The sequence below is a fragment of the Schistocerca serialis genome, chromosome 1 (genome assembly GCF_023864345.2).
Source record: "Schistocerca serialis cubense isolate TAMUIC-IGC-003099 chromosome 1, iqSchSeri2.2, whole genome shotgun sequence".
NCBI classification, from domain to species: Eukaryota; Metazoa; Arthropoda; class Insecta; order Orthoptera; family Acrididae; genus Schistocerca; species Schistocerca serialis.
In genome coordinates, this window is record NC_064638.1 from 940,481,054 (window position 1) to 940,489,824 (window position 8,771).

At 45.7% G+C, this 8,771-nt stretch overlaps 1 non-coding gene across 1 annotated transcript; it reads right to left on the bottom strand.

The window, feature by feature from the left end:
• Nucleotides 1-3,134: 3,134 nt before the first annotated feature.
• On the bottom strand, nucleotides 3,135-3,207 carry Trnaa-cgc (transfer RNA alanine (anticodon CGC)). Its single transcript has one exon. It is a non-coding gene; the product is annotated as a tRNA-Ala (tRNA).
• Nucleotides 3,208-8,771: the final 5,564 nt, after the last annotated feature.

The window sequence follows — 8,771 nt, forward strand, 5'->3', positions numbered from 1 at the left end:
TGCATCGGTCATTCGGTGTGCATCGTTTTATCAGATTTCGACATCGCTAGCTAAGTGCAAACACAGAGTTGCACCGCAAATGGCGGCTTCAGTATGGAAGCGCTACACTAGCGCCAGTGAGCTGTCTAAGCCTCCGCTCTGTACCAGGGTGTGAGCTGTTTTGAAACCACGTGGCTGCTTAAAACTGGATGCAATGCCATACTGATATGCTGAGCGTGATAGTATAAATAAAGAACGGTAGACTCACATTTGTCACCAGTCAGCAAGCAGTTGAAAAATGTCAGTGAATGTGTACTTCAGTGCTAAACGTCAAATACACATATGAGCACTCAACGTATTTTTACGCGGTAACTGAAAGCAATCGTACGCAGATGCACGTTTAAAATATAATACACGTTTATATAAAGTACACTCATGTTCAGAAAAAAAAGACAGAACACTCGAACGACTAGAGGTAGGTCGTTCATATTCACAAGCCATGTAATTAGTACGTTTTGGAGAAATGATTAACATTTGGACCATTTCGCCCCGTTGGGTTCAAGGCCGTCATCGGTATCACAGCGCAACACGACTTAGCAGGTAACATGTGCATGGGCTTCTAGTTGTCGCAATAAACCGAAGGTAGTGGATCTGTGTGACTCGACCAGACGTGGAGGACGCCTCGCAGACATATGCGCGAACCGCGCCGTTAAATTACTGAGTTTGAAAGAGGGCGCATTATTAGCATCAAAGAATGTGATGCATCCATCCAGGAAACTGCTGCTCGCGTGGGACGAAGTTTTTCGGCAGTGCAACGGGTGTGTGCAGAATAGTTCACGGAAGACCTTAGAAAATATCGAAATGGGTCAGGTCGCACCACCCAGCACATACTAGTGTATATGTCCTGTGAATATGAACGTCCTATTCTCTAGTCGTTCAAGGTGTTACGTTTTTTTCTGAACATGAGTGTACTTTACTCAGGATTTTCATGCTATCACCTTTCAAAATACTATTCCAAAAAAACAAATAATTATGCACTGAGTACAATGATGTTACTATGAAGTCAGTAAAACTGCGCAGAGACTAAAGAATAAAAAGTCAGTAGGTTTTGATGAAGTACCAATGCATGCGCTGAAACAGTGCATACAGAGTATACAAGCTACTTTAGCAAACGCAATAAGTGAATCTTTCGTACCCGAGATATTTCCAGATCATATAACACAGACGAGAGTTGCACCTCTGTTAAAGGACGGTAATGCAGAAGACCTAGAAAATTACTTGCCCATTTGCCTGCTGTCAACATTCTTAAAAACAGTAGAATCAGTTATGAAAGCAGATTAACGAATTACTTGAATAAATACAACCTTTTAAGTGAATCACATTTGATTTCCAAATTGGCAGAATTATGGAGTCAGACATAGTAGAACTGATGCATTTTGTACTTTGTCGATGCTATTGACAAAGGTGAATGTATCACAGGCATATTTTTAAATCATTCCAAAGCTTCTGTTACTGTGGTTCCGATCATACCAGACACATAGGGCTCAAAGAGCAGAGATAACACGTATCTCAAATAAGCATAAACTTTTACTGAACCATTTATCAGAACCAAAACACATTGATATAGAATTTCCTCAAGGAAGCATTTTGGGACTAATACTATTTCTCGTATAAATTACGTCAATGACTTCCTGGGTAGTGTTAGTCCTGGGGAAAATATTCTGTTTGCTGACGACAGTTGTATTACAGTAATTAATAAAACAAGAAACCTCGCTACAGAGAAATCTTAGTGCGTAATGAAGAAATTAGAAAGAATAGTTAGCCTAAAGAGGACGAAACAGAAGAGGCAATTATAGTTTCCGTTTAGTCCTTGCAGTTACTGCTTTTACGTCTGAATGAATTGCTTTTCTCTCTCGAGTGCAACATTTTAAGTTATTGAACCATAATTCTCTATATACAGGGCTATTACAAATGATTGAAGCGATTTCATAAATTCACTGCAGCTCCATTCATTGACATATGGTCACGACACACTACAGATACGTAGAAAAACTCATAAAGTTTTGTTCGGCTGAAGCCGCACTTCAGGTTTCTGCCGCCAGAGCGCTCGAGAGCGCAGTGAGACAAAATGGCGACAGGAGCCGAGAAAGCGTATGTCGTGCTTGGAATGCACTCACATCAGTCAGTCATAACAGTGCAACGACACTTCAGGACGAAGTTCAACAAAGATCCACCAACTGCTAACTCCATTCGGCGATGGTATGCGCAGTTTAAAGCTTCTGGATGCCTCTGCAAGGGGAAATCAACGGGTCGGCCTGCAGTCAACGAAGAAACGGTTGAACGCGTGCGGGCAAGTTTCACGCGTAGCCCGCGGAAGTCGACGAATAAAGCAAGCAGGGAGCTAAACGTACCACAGCTGACGGTTTGGAAAATCTTACGGAAAAGGCTAAAGCGGAAGCCTTACCGTTTACAATTGCTACAAGCCCTGACACCCAATGACAAAGTCAAACGCTTTGAATTTTTGGCGCGGTTGCAACAGCTCATGGAAGAGGATGCGTTCAGTGCGAAACTTGTTTTCAGTGATGAAGCAAGATTTTTTCTTAATGGTGAAGTGAACAGACACAATGTGCGAATCTGGGCGGTAGAGAATCCTCACGCATTCGTGCAGCAAATTCACAATTCACCAAAAGTTAATGTGTTTTGTGCAATCTCACGGTTTAAAGTTTACGGCCCCTTTTTCATCTGCAAAAAAAACGTTACAGGACACGTGTATCTGGACATGCTGGAAAGTTGGCTCATGCCACAACTGGAGACCGACAGCGCCAACATCATATTTCAACAGGATGGTGCTCCACCGCACTTCCATCATGATGCTCGGTATTTCTTAAACAGGAGATTGGAAAACCGATGGATCGGTCGTGGTGGAGATCATGATCAGCAATTCATGTCATGGCCTCCGACTTAACCCCATGCGATTTCTTTCTGGTGGTGGTGGTTAGTGTTTAATGTCTCGTCGACAACGAGGTCATTAGAGACGGAGCGCAAGCTCGGGTTAGGGAAGGATTGGGAAGGAAATCGGCCGTGCCCTTTCAAAGGAACCATCCCGGCATTTGCCTGAAACGATTTAGGGAAATCACGGAAAACCTAAATCAGGATGGCCGGAGACGGGATTGAACCGTCGTCCTCCCGAATGCGAGTCCAGTGTGCTAACCACTGCGCCATCCCGCTCGGTATTTCTTTCTGTGGGGTTATGTGAAAGATTCAGTGTTTAAACCTCCTCTACCAAGAAACGTGCCAGAACTGCGAGCTCGCATCAACGATGCTTTCGAACTTATTGATGGGGACATGCTGCGCCGAGTGTGGGACGAACTTGATTATCGGCTTGATGTCCGCCGAATCACTAAAGGGGCACATATCGAATATTTGTGAATGCCTAAAAAAACTTTTTGAGTTTTTGCATGTGTGTGCAAAGAATTGTGAAAATATCTCAAATAATAAAGTTATTGTAGAGCTCTGAAATCGCTTCAATCATTTGTAATAACCCTGTACATAAATGAGCAGGGTTGGCAGCAATCTGCGGTTGTTCGCTGATGATGGTGTGGTGTACGGCAAGGTGTCGATGTTGAGCGATTGTAAGAGGATAAAAGATGACTTAGACAAAATTTGTAGTTGGTGTGATGTATGGTAACTAGGTCTAAATGTAGAAAAATGTAAGTTAATGTGGATGAGTAGGAAAAACAAACCCATAATGTTAGGGTAGAACATAGTAATGTCCTGCTTGACAGAAAAATGGTTCAAATGGCTCTGAACACTATGGGACTTAACATCTGAGGTCATCAGTCCCCTAGAACTTAGAACTACTTAAACCTAACTAACCTAAGGACATACACATCCATTCCCGAGGCAGGATTCGAACCTGCGACCGTAGCGGTCGCGCGGTTCCAGACTGAAGCGCCTAGAGCCGCTCGGCCACACCGGCCGGTTGCTTGACAGAGTCAACTGATTTAAATATCTGGCCGTAATGTTGCAAAACGATATGAAACTGAACGAGCGTGTGAGAACTGTGGTGGGAAAGCGAATGGTCGACATCGGTTTATTGGGACAGCTGTAGGAAAGTGTGGTTCAGCCGTGAAGGAGATCGCATATAGGACGCTAGTGTGACCTATTCTTGAATACCGTTCGAGTGTTCGGGATTCGTACGAGGTCGGATTAAAGGAAGACATCGAAGCAATCCAGAGGCGAGTTGCTAGATTTTTTACTGGTCCATTCGAACAACACGCAAGTGTTACTGAGATGCTTTGGGAAGGCAAATGGGAATTCCTGGAGAGAAGGTGACTGTCTTTTCGAGGAATACTACTGGGAAAATTTAGAGAACTTACGTTTGAAGCCGACTGCAGGACGATTCTGTTGCCTGCAATATGCATTGCACGTAACGACCACTAGATAAGATACGAGACATCAGGACTCATAAGGAGGCGTATAGACTGTCGTTTCTCCCTCGTTCTGTTTACGAATGGAACTGGAAAGAAAATAAATATTAGTGGGAAGCGGTAGCCTCAGTCACGCGGCTTAAGGTGGATTGCGGAGTATCGATGAAGTTGTAGATGTAGTCAGACAGTAACGGTGGAAGAAGCCGAGACTTGGGCGTATTTCAAAGAAGGGGCAGGGCTGTAACGAACGCAGAGTGGGAGGACGTGCTCGTCCTGTCTCGGACCGCGGTAGGCAGGCGGACAGTCTGCACGGCCCACGTGAAGCGGCGCGGTCTGTGACCCCGCGAGCAGTCAGCGCCTACGCCGCGAACCGCACGCGTTTCTGTCGTTCGAGTTCACTCTCAGGCCACTGGTGGGCGATCACCCGCCTTCTGCGAATTCTACTGGACAGTTCGGCGCAGCTGTCGGGTTTAACTGCAGCGAGGCTAAGACGACCACAGTGACGTCGGCGTATTGATCAACCGTACATAGATAGTGTTGGCCACGAAAACTGATCTCTGCTCCGTATAATTCTGAATACATCCTATTAGTCGGATTTGAAAGACCTCATTGAGAGAGGTCTCAAGGTGTGAATAGTAGTCAAAGTCGTAAATTTTTTCGCCGCCTGAGAAAAAAGGCAGCAGCCAGAAGACATGGTCGGATGACAAAGTAACTTATTACGAGAATGAGAATATCACTCTGCAGCGGAGTGTGCGCTGATATGAAACTTCCTGGCAGATTAAAACTGTGTTCCCGACCGAGACTCGAACTCGGGAGCTTTGCCTTTCGCGGGCAAGTGCTCTACCATCTGAGCTGAAGGAGAGCTTCTGTAAAGTTTGGAAGGTAGGAGACGAGATACTGGCAGAAGTAAAGCTGTGAGTACCGGGCGTGAGTCGTGCTTCGGTAGCTCAGATGGTAGAGCACTTGCCCGCGAAAGGCAACGGTCCCGAGTTCGAGTCTCGGTCGGGCACACAGTTTTAATGTGCCCGGAAGTAACTTATTACGTCCATACATCGTCGGATGGGGAAGTAAATGATTATACTTGCAGTTCTCCGTGACAGGTAGAGTGACATCCAGAGTGCATTAGTATTGTTGGTGTTTAGTGTTGTTATCAGGCCTGTTGTTGTATATAAGGGACCTCAACAGCGTCATCTGTTGAATGACCACTGTGGAGATCACGGAGATGCTGTGTACCGATGTGGGGCAGCGTTATCTGCACCTAACAGTTCGAAACGAACCTCATTGTGGGTTTCCATTTGGCCAACTGGTCGTATCGTGCAGTATCCAGATTTCGGACGTCACCGTGGCCTGATGGTGCACTGGATGGGAAAGTGATGGTAAGGTTCTGCTCGACCATGTCTGACGGCCACAAGATGCAATGGTCGTGCTCTACACCAAAGGATTCCTGCAACATAGTGAGACATCCAGCACTACTGGCCGCAGACTAGCAGCTGCGGACTAGGATTTTACCGTCTCATGCAAAGGCCCCCGTTAACACCACAAGGCACACTGCAGTGTTGGTGTGGTGCTGTGACCGGGAAGCATGGACTGATGATGGATGGATGGCCGTCGTCGATGAGTATACGGGAAACCTGGAAGAGGCCCCATTTTTCCATTGTTTTGGAGGGACGCAGTGGTGTTACTGGGTGCCTCATGGTCTGAAAGCTGTACAGCTGGTAGTGACTGAGGTACAACCATACATCACGGACATCCTGCGTTCTCGTGTGCTACTTTTACACCACAGCATCTTGGTGCCACTTTTAAACAGGGCAATGCTCGTCCACACATGGCACATGTCTTTAAGAACTGTGATGTTGAGGTACTCAAGTGTCAATCGAGGTCCCCAGATCCGTTGCTGATAACACATGTGTGGGACCAGCTCGGATGACATCTCTGTCCCAGTGTCAGTCTCCAGGATATCAAGAGCAATTTACATGAGTTGTGGGCCAGCTTGTCTCAGCAGAGGATACAATGGCTTAATGGCACCCTCCCCAACCGAATCAGTGGATGCACCCAGGCCAGACGGGGTGCAGTGTCGTGCTGATCAGCGGGCTTATACTGGCAAGTTCTTTGTAAACTTTACTCGATTATGTAATCACTGAAATAATATCATACGCCCTCCCATCCCGTGAAGTTTCATTCGTTACCTCCTCCCCTTCTGGGTCCTTGTTTAAACATAGATCCATCAAGAAATCAGGCAATTTCGCTCACTATGTGATCATGGGTACATCGAAACACGATATCTCATTTCTGTCTCTCTATCGCCTCTCCATGTTGATCCATCTCAAGGCAGTGATTCTGAGCACCCGAGTTGCATATACATCATTTCACTGACATGACTGCAGTAAGGAGTCGAGAGTCACATGATTACCCAGTGTTGGTTCTGCTGCACCCACCAGATACCAGAGTGCTCTTTGAAGGCGATTAGTTTAATTGTGAGCTTGTATACCAATTTAATTCTCCCATCCCCTTTTACCTTCCTATTCTGTTCATTGGTGGTACGCTGGCATAAATGGTGTGTCTACCTCTCATTCTTATTTTCTCTGTTTGGGTCATTAGTAAACAATTTTAATGCGGCCCGTCACGACCTGCTCTTCGTTGCTACGCGCCTCATCTCAGATCAGCACTTGCACCGGTGTTCTTAAATTATTTATTGTACACATACTAACTTCTCTTTTCTCCCACAATTTTTGTGCTCTACGGCTCCCTCTGATACCATGAAAGCTATTCTCTGATGTTTCCCTCTATCGTCCTGTGTAATCTAGCTGGTAAACTATTGAAACTCCCTTACTCCCCTTCCAAAATTATTTCCATGCTCGTCATTCGCTCTGCACTCGATACGACACTGAATAATCAAGTATTGATTTTGATTTAAATTCAAATTTTTTATTGCTCACCACTTGTTAGCAGAGGATTTTGCTCCACAAATAACAAACATCACACCAACTTCGTAAAATACTCATTTCCGGCTGTCCTTTCCGTGTACACAACGCCACCCTTCCTCTGTAGGAACATTTTGATCACTTACAACGACAATGCATATGCGCTGAAGGCACAGAAAGTGAAAAATACTCTCTAAACTTGTCGATTAGCTACAGAGGTTGTACAAAACCATACAAAAGTATAGACAGTAATATTACGTGCAAAGATTCTACTGGAGGCAACCGCCAGCGATGTATCAAATGGAAATTATTCTCGGATGTCATATCGTCCGGTCCCTTCTTCTGCTCTATCATTTCCGCATATTCTTTTCCTCGCCGCTTCTGCGGGAAATTAAATCACTTTTTATCTGGTCAATTCGGTTTATCTCAAATACCCTTCGGAAGCGCCGTTCTATACGAGCTCAGAATTATCTGATTTCAGTTTTGTTATCATGACGCGTGATGGATGTTAGAGGAAGAGATATCTTCCCTCGTTTTGAAAAGTAGACTTTTGTGACTCTGTAATAGTCTGCGCTTTGCTCGACGTCTTTACTGTGACTTCTCCCACTGCAGCTTGTTGAATATTTACAGCCGCCCTCATACTGAACAAATGAACCGGTAACGACTCGTGCAACTCCTCACTGTGTTTTTTTGTCTCCTCAGCTATTATGTCTACATCTTCGATTCCGCTGTTTTGCAGCGGGTGGCAGTAGCGGCAAGCGGTGGTGCAGGTTGTTAAGGCTTTCGTGGCCACTTGTTGACAAACTGCCTATTGGCTTCTGTCTCGGGTTCTTCGGCCGACATTCATCTAATAATTTTTCCGACGTTTCGCCAGCACGAGTGGCTGACATTATCAAAGCTTCACCCTCCATTGCCGGTGGTGAACTGGAGGCGAGCTCGCGGCCGCAGACTACATGTACCTGGCGCGCCAACGTCCGAGGGCTTCTCCGCGGTCACTTCCGGTGCGGTTCTCCTCTTGCTACCTGCGACGGTCATTCGCTGCAGTACGGGCAGCCAGGATCCGTTTACCTTAAGGCTTTCCTCTTTCTTGTTGAAACTGTTCGCGTGTTTTTGGATTTCTACAGCTTCTCTGAACAAGCGCGTGTGATGGTGCTTCTCTACAGCCAGAACTTCCGTGTCGGCGAATTTTATTACGTGGTCGGTCTCATTCAGTGCATGCTCTGCCATGGCCGATTTCTCCACCTGCCCCAACCTGCAATGTCGCTTATGCTCTTTGATCCTGGTGTTAATTGATCGTCCAGTCATTCCGACATAAACTTTTCCGCATGTGCATGGTATACGGTACATTCCCGACATTGCAAGTGGGTCTCTTTTCTCCTTCGCCGATCTAAGACACTCTTTGATCTTCCTTGTCGGTTTGAAAATCGTCTTTACGCCGTGT